At 33.5% G+C, this 12,893-nt stretch overlaps 1 long non-coding RNA gene across 1 annotated transcript in view; it reads left to right on the top strand.

Moving 5' to 3' along the window:
• Positions 1-962: 962 nt before the first annotated feature.
• Positions 963-12,893, top strand: part of LOC109368025 — a 14,433-nt gene continuing 2,502 nt past the window's right edge. Inside the window, exons 1-3 of the long non-coding RNA XR_002115666.1 lie at positions 963-1,001; positions 5,435-5,527; positions 8,116-8,183. This is a non-coding gene — a long non-coding RNA (uncharacterized LOC109368025). The remainder of the gene's footprint in view (positions 1,002-5,434; positions 5,528-8,115; positions 8,184-12,893) is intronic.

Genomic DNA, 12,893 nt, shown 5'->3' with positions numbered 1-12,893 from the left:
AATAAAAATTACCATTTATTAGGGAAGTAGGAGGAGCATACTGACTCCATTCTGGCATGTTTCAATGCAAGAAATGAAAAGTTCTACTCTCTTAAACATCTTATGTGAATTCGGATGGACCTATGGGAATCTGGGAATCTAACTTGCTAAAAATTATATACAGAAGGATTACATAAGAAGATTGCAGCAAGAAGTACAACCAGCACAAGAATATATAGAGAATTAATCTCTGCTACTGTAAATAAAAATTAATATATTTTAAGCATAAACATCCATTTAAATAGTTAGGTCATTAAGAGAGCACCTGATTTTGATCTAATGTGTTCCCAGAAAGCAGGTGGGACCCTGATGATTTGGCAACAGTCCAATAAAATCTGCTGTAGCACCCACATTATTGCTATTAGATTACCTTCAGCAAGGGAGATAGCACAGGACAGATGGTAATTAATTCTGGACAGGTCAAAAAGAATTACTGTGAAAAGAACAGAGAAGTGCTCTGGACATTTGGGTCCCAGGTTTCAGTTTGTCAGTACATTTGGATCCTACAAAGGAAAAGTCACTAAATACCTATGCCTCTCCTTAGCCACATGTAAACAGAATGTGACACAATCCACCTTACACCTTAGTATCACAGTGAGTATGGATACATTGATAGTTCAATATGTTTTAAAAAACTACTTTGAAATCCTTGAAATTCAAACATTTTATCTGATTATATTATATTATATTTAATACTAGTTAATATCATAGGTTTGGGAGTTTCTTCATTGTTTTTTGTTTGTATGGGGCTGCTGAATCACGGCCTGAATCTCTGATTAATCACCTGAGGCAAGCAATGAGTCAGCCACGGAGCACAGGTGAAGGCAATTCACCTGTGCTGCAGGAAGGGGTGGAGCCTGGCTCCACCTCTCCTAGATCCATTTAAGAGCTGAATGCCAGTGGGGAACGATCTCTCTGGAGATCTGCTCTACTGGAGTGTATTTTTGTGAGCCTAGGATAGGGTGAGTGTCTTTCTTTCCTTACTCCAATATAACAATTACATCAGCTAAGCTCCTGGATATACTATACCATCTGTATATCCATTGATTATACTGTTGTTGTTATTTGTTTTGTTAAGCATCTTTTAGCGCTTCCCCTTACCTCTAACTATGGTTGTAAAGTTTTCCTAATTTTTTTCCTGAAATCTAATATTCCTGACTTTTCCTTATTTCATGTTTCAATTTAACTATCACTGGGTAACTGAGAAAAGGACAAGACTGTGAGCTATGAACTTTAAATGTTACTATCTCTTAAGTATAATACAAAGAAGTTTCTCCTATCCTAAACTTCTTGCTGCATAATGCCTGGCTGATTCACTTTTTTCTTCATCAAATGGAACAAAACCCTAGTTACTTCTAAACAGCAAGATTGGATTTTATATGGCTACATACGAGCTGCAGAGGTTTTTGTCCTTATAGCAGAAAACCACAACAGAGCAGCTTCTTAAAAAGGATGTATCTAAACTAATTTCAAACTTCTGATCGTGTAACTGTTGACACAGTAAGAATAATCACACAAAGCATCACTCTAATATTCATTTCTTCATTAAAGCACCTATTCTACAAAATGCATTCTTGAAATTCCACAGAGAAGTGGGGATATATTTTAAAACTTCTATTTTAGAAAGGCTTTATCCTCATAAAAATGTGAGTGAATGCTTTTGATGGTGAGAGAAATCATAAAAGTCTTAAGAAAAATGAATATAAAGTACAGGACCTAAAGAGAACTGCAGATCTATCTCCACTCATTTCATTAAATGGAAAACCAATGTGGTTAAAACAGGCCAAAGTATATCTTTGCAATTCTTCTTATCTTTGGCTACCTGGAGCACCTCTGGAGCATGACATTTAATTGTTTCTCACAGGTAGGTCTTCAGTGCTTTTCAATTTATTTCTTTTTTTCTGTGTCTCTGTATTGTTCATAGTTGGTTTTTTTGGACTGCTTGTTTTTGTTTATATATATATATATTCTTGGTTATATATGTGTGTGTATATACATAGATACATACATACATACACACACACATATATATATATATAAAACCAAGAATTAAGAAAAATTGAAAAATACAACAGAAAGAATGTAAAAGTACGGAACATGTTGGGAACAAAATAAAAACTATTTCATTGTGTTCAAACACTGTAAATCTGGGAATTCAAATGTCATTCCTTACTTTGGGGAAAAAAAAAACTCTGAAAAATATATTTTAAAGTAAAACAAATCCCTTTTAATGTCAGTGATTTATATTTTTTTTACTAAAAAAGAAAAAATCCACAAACACCTAAATGTCAGAATAAAAATAATTTAGAAAGTTCTAGTAAATCTGAAAGTATAATTGAAAGTACTTAGAATATAATATTCTATAAATCCAGTGTACTTTGAGTCATTAGGAAAAAACAATACATTTCCACCATATTGTCATAAATCATAAACAACGTTGTCTCAGCATATTATCTTCACTGAACGTAGTGTCTTGACAAGAAGAATGAGTAATTGTTATGGGTCAGTTCAAACAGAGCAGTAGGAAACAGCACTATAAAGAACATAACCTAACATCTATCTATAAATCTCATTGATGTTCTCTCTACCTCAACCCATGTTGGATAGATCACTAAGCATGCTTGTTTTGACAAATATTATGATATTTATTTGAATGTTCAGGGCTAAAAGCTGAGGTGAGTATATTAAGTAATCACACGTATTATTTTTATTTACAAATGACAAAGAATGCTCAATACAGACATTCTTTTTTAATCTGAAATTCCTCAAAACAAAATTTTCAAATTTCCAAATCACTTAGATTAAGTCATAGAGGATAAAATTGGAAGTTTCTTCAAGAAGAAATATGATCTGGTATTCCCCACGGAAAAGCTAAATACACGTAAGTAATCCTTGAAGGGCCATGAACGTGATCAAAGGGCTGGAGCACATCTCCTGTGGAAAAAAAAGTCTGAGGTATTTGTACTTCAGCCTAGAAAAAAGAAGGCTCCAGGGAGACGTCATTATGGTTTCCAGTATTTAAAAGGAGCTTATAGTCAGGATTTTTTACATGGTCTGCTAGTGATCAAAAAAGGTTTTAAATGAAAAAGGGAGATTTAAGTTAGATATTAGTAGACGATCTTTCACAAAAACTTTCACAAAAAGAATGGTGAGGCACAGGAACATGTTGCCCAGAGAAGTTGTTAGTGTCCCATCACCAAAGGCGTTCATGGACAAGTTGGATGGGATCCTGGGCAGCCTGATCTAATGGTTGGCAACACTGCCTATGGCAATAGGTCAAAACAAGAGGATTTTTAAGGTCCCTTCCCTTCATTCTATTTATCTACAGTTCTATGGTTTTATGATTATCTAAAATATCTGAACTAACATAAGCAATTTATGTAAGTACTTTTTTATATTTTTATCTAAAAAAATATTGTAATACTTCAAAAAATCTTCTAGATTAAACTCCCTTAGTTAAAAGATCTATTTTCAAAAATTATTTTAACTTGAATATGCATATTTAAAAAACAATTTAATATAGTTACAACTATTAGAAATAGGAAGATAATCTTGCCTAAACATTCACAATACCTTTCCTAATCCTCTAAAGGACTCCTGTAACATAACTGTAAGACCATCATTTGCTCTGCTAGGGTATAGGCACAAGATTGATCTGCTATTTCAGCTTTTTATCTCCTATGATTCTCTGTTGTAAATTATCATGGTTCCTAATTTGAACCATGACTTGACTTGTGAAAAGAGTCAAATGTGGGTTTTATCTTATTTGAGGTAGTTTATTTTAGTTGTATATCTGTCTAGCTGTGGGAGAGGGAAAAGTATATTCTCAACTTGACTTATTCACAATGTGAAATTTAACTGAAAACTAGGTAAAATCTTATTCTTACATGATTCATTTGTTCATTTAGTTTTCCATATTTCTTTACCTGCTAAAATGTTTCTAAAAGCTCTAAACTACTTCGTCTGCATTGGGATTTTATTTCAAGATACCTAACTCAAGAATATACAATTTTATTTCTCCTTTAGTTCTATGAGACTAGACTTATTAGATCTAAAGATAATACTACCATTTATACAAATAAATGTCTAATTTGAAACTGGTAGAAGAAGAAGTAAAGCAAACAAGAAAATAAAAATCTGATCTTTGTAGACAAGAATGTATTTTCAAAGTTGAATTGAAGCATATGTTTTAAAGTCACACAGGTTATATGTCCAAATGTGTAACTGCTAACAACAGGAAGCAGCCTGCTTTTGATACAAACTCTGGGTTCTTCAGACTATAAACTGCAGATCTCAGCAAAGCTGTACGTTTGGGGCAAAGAAATAAACTTTTCTTCCCCTGGGAGATCAGCTCCTAGTTCTACAGCAAAAAAGACAAAACAAGAGTAGTTAATCTGTGACAACTGTGGGCCAACAGTGATCGTATTTGGAAGTCTGAAGTGGGAACATTCGAGTTATTTCAACTGTCAGTAATATTTCAAGGAAATCACACCAGGCTGCTTTGAATAAACACTGTAAATTGCTCACTACAGCAGGATGAGGAGGAACATGTCTCTTTCTCTTCCCCCATGCTAGACTGTTCCTGAAAATACTATCAATTTCCTGTCATTTCACAAATTGAGATAAAAAAAAATCAGTTGTCTATAAGTACTCTCTTCAGACAAAAATGACTCTTCCTTTCCTTATTAGCAAAGAATACCACATAATACTATCTGTTGACTGCTCAGTGGGCTTTAAAAGTAGCACCACCCTATTCATCTTTGGCTGTGCAAAGGTACATCAACTCAGCATTGCTAAATTTCCAATTGCTTAAGTGTAGGCAGTAGCATGAAATTTGTTGCTAGTTACATTGAGACATTATAAAATCAGCAGAAATTAAAGTATAGGCTTGGTTTCTCATTTACTTTTGTCATACATTAAAGTGATTTCATTTAAAAAAGTATATAACTAAAAAATCATGTTTACACACACATATATAATTACTATAAATTAATATTTCAGTAGCACATGGAAACTTCAGATGAATTAAGCAACATAGAGATTTCTCTTTCCAGTGAATATTTTCTACACAATGAGAAGAAATAAAATTATTTTTCATCTTTAAGAATACTGTATAGAAGAGAGATTAAATGGTCTGCCTGAAATATAAAAATGTGCATGTGATACATAGAGGAGAATTAAGTCATGTAATTTAAGATTATCTGCCTTTTCAAAAAGATGATGGAGAAAGCATGTTTATACTTCATAGACAAAAGATAAAGTGTAGCCTGAGCTTTGCTTATTGACTAAAGGTTGTCTCAGGAGATTGAATCTTGATTATACGTTTATAAGTATGCCAATCATCAAATTTGGTTTTATGTAAGATGAATTGCTTACATTCCTTTTCCTTCTTTAGCTTTCACAGATATGATCAAAAATCATTTAGGAATTTCTCCCAGATGAAATCAACTTTCTTAGCATTTAAGAATGACACTGACGTTAGCAACTGGTAAGAGATGGCTTCTTCTCCATAATTTCATGACGATACAGATATGAGTTTTGACCTATATCTAACACGAATGCTTCTGGATAATGGTGCTCTTTTGTTATTTTTTTTTAAATAACACATTGCATATGGAATATGGATCATGTAGATTCTTCTCTTAACTCATTACAGCCATGGGAAACAGGAAAGACTGAATGTAGATGTCCCCTGGAGTACTGTATTACTAATTTCAGTTTTGTTTTATTTTGCCTAATTCAGTTGCTCCCCACATTTATCTATTTATTTTAAATTCTCCAATTGTTCTAGACTTACATGTCCTAATATATTCTTCTATAGACACAGTTCAACATCAATGGCATGCAGATCGCAGTGCCTGTTGAAATAGCAGTACCACCAAGGTTTTCCGTTGTAAGAACTGACATTGTTTAACACAAAGATGAGCTTGAACATCTTTTTTTCCAAGAGTCCCTGTGACATATTTGGAAGCAGAATATGAAGGTACCAGTATGTGCAACTGTATATACTATTAATCCATTCAGGAATCAAAATAACCAAGTCTATATTGATCTTGGTTCAGAACACAGCATGCAGCTTTCTGTTGCAGCTTAGCATGAGGCAGAAGGATTCTGTTTCTGCTGACGGCTGGTAATATTTTTAGCAAAATTTAATACTCAGACATTTCTTCGAAGGGGCTACTGTGGTGGGGATAAAATAATGATTTCTCTTATTTCTGTAAGCTGTCTTCCCTCTCTATCTTGAATGCATGTCCTTTTCTTTCTTACCTCAAGATCTATTATTAAGTTTATCCAGAGCCACAAAGAGCTAGAAGTATGGAAATATATCTGAAACTTAGAGGAAAAATCATAAGGAGACAGAGCAAGCCTTGTGAGTCAGCACAAGAATACAGGCTTCATTAATAAATATATTTGGAGACTCCAAGTGATAAACCTTCAGATTGCTAATGAGAAATCAGAAGGTAGGGATGAGAAACAAAGACTCTTTACCCTCTTGTACCTGATGTGTTTTTGAAGAGGGTTTTTTGTTGTCAGTTTGTTTGTTTTTGCACTCTGATAGAAGAATCATAGAATCAGAATTGCTCAGATTAGAAAAGACCTCAAAGATCATGGTGATGATCAAAGAAATGGTGATATAAGCAAGACTGAGCATATTCGGTGTAAGCAACAAGAAAAAAAGTGTTCTATTTTCTCTGCTTTTGTTTTCCTTCTGAATTTCTTTGTCCAGCTGAATACCTGAAAATGATGTCAATACATCTATTCTTAAAGTTCAGTTTTCTAAATATACTTCTTTGTAGATATAGGTATTTCTTAGATAAGAATGATTTCTACTGTAATATTTGAGACACTGAATAGAAAGAAGTTGCATTTGTGAATCATCCATTTGAAAAGCATGAAGCACAGAATGAGGAAAAAATAGGGATATTTATTAATTTTCAGTCTCTTCTTACAGTGGAGAACTACCAGTCCAATATTGTACAGCTAATCTAATTATGCCTTTAAACAGGCATTAGTCAGACATTTTAAATTCACTAAACTACAGTCAAATTCAGTTAATATAGTAAGTCATGAAAACAGTCAAACATAATGCTGGATGTACAACGGTGATGGAAGAATAAAATAAGTCAAAACATCTCAGCAGTTCTCAGATGTAGTCACGCCTGCTGATGATTCTGTGGTTGTCCCTTTCTAAAGGAGGAAACAATTTTCAGATAATAACAAAGGAAGACACCAAACTTCAAGACTTCTCAACATATTTTGACAGCAAAAGATGGCATGCTTTGTGATCATGTGTTGAGCTGAACTTCATTTACAATCTGAAAGTATGATGTGTCCACAAGATTTTAAAAAAAGATATAGAAATAAAAAAAAGAAATAAACTAAAAAGAACACAAATGAACAATCAAATCCATGAACTTTCCAGATTAAAGAGCAGACACTAAGAAAACACAGGCCTAATAGTATGAGAATAATATCCTTATGATGGAGCAATTAGACAGTGGAATCACTTCTCAAGTGAAACCATGGAATCCTACACATACAACATGCAACATGGAATGTAATTATCTGAAGGTAATTCAAGATGTTGGAAGGAAACTTTCATTAGTTAATAGTGATGGACAATGAGTTTAAAAACACAGTTTTGTACTCTAATTTATGTGTAGTATGGATGGACTCCATGTCCAGCTGCCATGGCAAAGTGCTTTTTTCAAGCATCAAAACTTAGTTGGTAAAATACAAGTAAACTGATCAAAGAGCAGTGAAGGCCAATGAGAATACTTTACAGTGCATATTTGCTCAGCATAAATAATTCATAGAGGATAGCTACAGACAATTCATAGAATGAAAGTTTATTTTAGGTACAGCACTAAGGTTGCAAGATCTACTGCGGCAGAGTAATTGTAATGACCGTTAGCTGATAATTCTACTTCAATTAACAAAACATTCAGTGTTCTTCTCTTTCTCCTTCATCCCCCTTTCTCCTCCTTTATATTCCCTGGATATTTAATGCTTTACTTAGTGACCTGGTGAGCATATGTTCTTGGTTAAGGACCATTGTTTATGAAATTGTTACAGGTTTCAGATTTCTATGTGGCAAGCAGAACACCCAGGCCCCTGGCTGGTAGCAATTGTAGCCATTCAGAGTAAGTAAACATTAGAGTGAGAAATTTATGAGTCTACAGTTCAGCTGCATGCTATATTTCTCAACTTTTTTTTTTCTACTTTGTGTATATGAATAGATTGCTTGACTTCAAATACAAGTGAGTAGTACCTGGTTGTAGGTAGAAAAGAACATCTGGAAATAATAATGGTTTCACTATAAGCTCTGAAAGAATATTCAAATTTAAACTGAGAAAGTTGTTCTAAGAAAATTGCTCAGAGCACCTCATCCAGAGCAAGTAATTGGATGAAAGAAACGCAGTGGATGGAAATGTGATTAGATGACTGCAGTACAGTATTTCAGTTGCCTAATATCTAAAAAAAACAAGAAAAATGAGCAGTCCTGATGAGTCAAAATTTCTATGAAAATTAAGGCTGGCAATTAGAATTATAAATTTTAATAAAAAAAACACATGGAGGAAATAATGTTCTTCCTTTGACATGCTGTGTATTTTCTAGTATTGAAAAACAATGCGGGGAATTTTTCTATGATAATTAGTTCATTGTCTTTCATTTTTGAGACGTATTATTCTGGATTGAAGGGAAGAAATATGAATTATCAAAGTACTCTAAACCTCTCCTGTCACTTCTCCCTAAACACACTGCACATTTTAAACTTAGCTGTCCTAAATGAGACTGGAAAAATGTCTAGCTTTCGTAAGCATGCCGAAGAATGGGCCATCAGATAGATATTTCATCATCGTTGGCAGAAAAATTATTCTCTACTATGCGCGTATATAAAATGATGGTGGCTGAAGGGAACTACACAGTCAGGTCAGCCACTATTTAAGCTTATTTCTGGATTAAAGGTTTTAATTCAAGGAAGATCTTGCAGGGTTTTATTCTGAAAAGCTCTTATAAATACTTTATTTAGAGCATACTCTTTGCATTCTATGCTTATCTATAGAGTTAATATTTTCCTGTTCCTCCGCTTATTTCCTGAAATACTTACTCAGAGACAGAGAAAGAAAAGGTATTGTCTACAATTAACACATTCCTCAAGTCCGTTAGATAGCTGACCCTGGTCATTGTCCTATGTTGCTTATGCTTACGCTCATGAAAAGTCAGAATTTGAGATAATTTATTTAGGGGTATTTAGATATCATATTACAGATAATTGGTTAAAATGCATAATGAAATTTCAAAGTAGAAACAATTATATTAGTACATTAAAAGGACATGAATCATAATTAAAACATTTGTGTTGTTGTAGAAATAGATTCACCAGTTTCATTTCTAAATTCTGGAGTTTCATAAAAATGCTTTCAAAGAAGCATTTTAGGATAGTCTGAAAACAAACAATCCCAAATAACTTAGAGGTGCTCAGCTGACGTAGTGTTAATAGCACACCAATTTTTGGCTGCTGTTGAGGAACAGGAACACAGGCAGTACCAAACCAAGCAGGGGGGAAAAGACTTTATGGTACAGCAGCAGGACCAGGACAGGTAGCCTGAATTATGAAGGTGTTATTCAATATCATGCAACATCACACAGAAAGCCATAAAGTCACGGGAGTTAGTAGATGAGATTTTGTATTGTTAATGGGGGTGTTGGTTGTAGTGTTTGCTCATCAGCTGATGGCAAGTGATTACATTGTAAATATATATATATATTATTTTAATTATATTTATTTTTTATTTAATTATATTTTTGTTTTTATTTTATTTTTTGTCATAGTAAATAGTATTTATTTAAACTTATGAGTCCTGTGTTGTTTCCAATTTTATTCCACGTCCAACTGCAGGTGGAAGCAAGAGAACGTTTGTGCAATATTGAGCTGCCTGCAAGGCTTAACCATAACAGGGCAATACCTGAATTATAATTCAAACAACTATTACGTTATTTATGAAAACTTAATCTGGCCATATTTCAAATCAAGCTATAAAAGCAAAGTAGAAAACACAATCTCAGAGTCTTATAGTTCTAGCAAAGAAAAGGAAAAAAAAATATTAGTAAGCATACTCCTCCACGTGTAATTTGTAGTTTACAATGTCCATGAAATGTCTATTTACCAGTAGAAAGTCAGTTTAACTTTGCACTGTGACTGTAGAAGTTGATCTGATGATGTGAAATTTGGAAAACTGTTTTCTGTTCATTCCTAATTAAAGTTCACATGGATTTTTGTTGGATTTTTGTTGAGATATCTGTATTTGTTGTTACTATGTTTAATAAACTCCATATTTTAACTTTGCTATTAATGGTAAGAAGACAGAAGAAGCTTAATTAAGGCAACCTGAGAAAAAAGACATAGCTTAGCTTTGATACATTCCTAAATGTACAGCAGTAGACCATGAATAAGTCCTCTGCTCACTATTGCATTCTAAAGAACAGTTAACGCTTGAATCATGATCTGAATGGAAGAGGATGAAAGGCTGCTTTTTTCCTATTATCCTCTTCTTATTCCGGATCTCAAGGTTGAGCCATGAGTGATCAGCACAGCTCTTGATCCTCCTAATGAAGTGATGAAAGAGTGGCTTCTATCCCATTTTCCTTTTACTGGACTACAGATGCTGAGGAAGAGAGAGAAAGTAACTGAATTAACTCTTCTAGTTTTGATGGGCTGTAGACAACTCATCTAAGGAACAACAGATATTTTACTGTTTCTGAACAAATAAGTATTCCAAATTTCACAGACTGTTTACATCTAAAAAAATTTTTTAGCTTACTTTGATATACATAGTACCTTATTTATCCATGAACAAAATATTAAAAAAAAACAACAACAACAAAATCAGTACTTTTGACTTTTATCTGCAAAAGGCCTGTTAAATATCTTGGCCTAGACAGCTAGAAAAAGATTCCTCATTCAGAGGAATCATACACTGTCCAAGCACAATGAACTTTTATGACAAATGAAAAAGGATATATTTACAGCAGCCTCAGTACAATTCAAAATGAAATTAGCTTCATGCTACGTGATTTTTTTTTTATTTGCATGCCTCACTGTAGTACACAGAAGTATTTTAGAAACATTACTGCTGAATAATAATATTTACAAAATAATTGTGTTTCAGGGAATTATTACTGATAATTTTTGAAAAGGAACTCTATAAGAACACTCGGTTTTGAAAAAAATATTGTAGCAATGCATTTATGAGTTTCCTTCTTTATTTGGGGCTGGAGAAGGAGGAAATGGTAAGTTATTCATAGAATGATGAAAGGAGTAAGTTTTTATTTAATCAGTGTCAACAACAGGATAAACTTAACATATTTACTTCACAGGAGATATGGCTGTTGGTTAGGAAAACTTCATCCTTGGTCTAGCAGCCTTCGTTTTGACCAAGTTGATGTATTGGGTTCTAGGCTCTTCTGAGACATGCATAACTGCAAAAGCAGCATCTTGATATGCTGTTTAATTTTTGTTTCTTATTCCTTCCAAATTAAGCCTAACCGTATATCATACTCAATCTACTTGGCACTGCATAACACTGAAAAGAGTAAATGTTCTTTACCTCTATTAAATAAGGAGACATTCTATAGTTGCCTTAATGTAGATATCTGAACTGAAATAACATTTCTTCATGATGTGTGATCATGTCTACATTTGTAAGTCCCCAATGTTATCAAAAGCTTATTACCTGTCACTGTTAATAGCTAGAAGAGCAAAGCCCTGTTAATTCTATCTTCTCCATAACTTCAACATAATGGACCAGAGAAAAAAAATGATCTATAGCATTCTTTATTGGTCATATCTTTTTTTTCTGAGGTTTTTCCTGAGTTCCTGAGACCAAACTCAAAGATAGCTGCTTTCACTTACTCCTTACGCAGGCACAACTTTAATTTACCTTAATGGGAGTTTTACTTGATCTGATTCTCTGACACCTGTGTCACACAGAAGGATAGATGGCTGAGAGGATGTTTGTAATGGCTTATAAAGCTGTCAAAAGCCCAAATGATACTGATGCTATCAGAAGGACAGCTTTTGTGCAGGAGTTTTACTTAGGGTATTGTCTGTTTTACATGCAAGGGCTAACCACATTTCCACCACTGTATTTTCCTCTCTTTTGCTGTAGCATATGTATCTGGGTTCCTGCTTTCTGTTTTGGCTCATCATTGAAAGCAAAGCAATGTTGTCATCAGATGATTCAAAATTCCTCACTACAACAAGATCATAGAATCATAGAATCACAGAATCACAAGGTTGGAAACAACCTGTTCCTCACACTGGACCCATTTAAAGCTAACAAGTTAACTTAATCTGTCAGCTTTAAATGGAGACCTTCTCTTAGGGAACCCATAAAGAGAAACATAAATTCAGCTTAAAGTTCCGTAGTAAATAGTATCCAAACATATTAAATGATTACAATCTCCCTTGTCTTTATGTACTAATTGTATATGTCAAAAGGAGATATAATTCCTATGATAAATCACCTTCTGAAAAGAAGCCAGTGAAATCTACAATGACTTTTGAAGTTATAGAATGAACTATTGAATATTTAGCCTTCAGAAGGAATGAGTACTGTGCATGCTGTACATTTTTCCAGGTGTTTGTTACTTATGGTAATCCAGTGAACACTTGGGAGTTCTGACAGTCTACATATACTCTAATTAGAGACTCTTAAAAAAAATCATTTTTCAATTAAATTTTTTTTTGTAATACAACTTCCATAAAGAATATGAGTAGAAAAATAAGTCATCTTTGTCTCTCTTACAAGTTTTTCCTAATATTGAACTTCAAAAGAAAATTCTTTTTT

Source organism: Meleagris gallopavo, chromosome 5 (assembly GCF_000146605.3).
Source record: "Meleagris gallopavo isolate NT-WF06-2002-E0010 breed Aviagen turkey brand Nicholas breeding stock chromosome 5, Turkey_5.1, whole genome shotgun sequence".
NCBI lineage: Eukaryota > Metazoa > Chordata > Aves > Galliformes > Phasianidae > Meleagris > Meleagris gallopavo.
The sequence above is the reverse complement of the archived record's forward strand: the minus strand, read 5'-3'. Positions and strand labels throughout refer to the sequence as shown.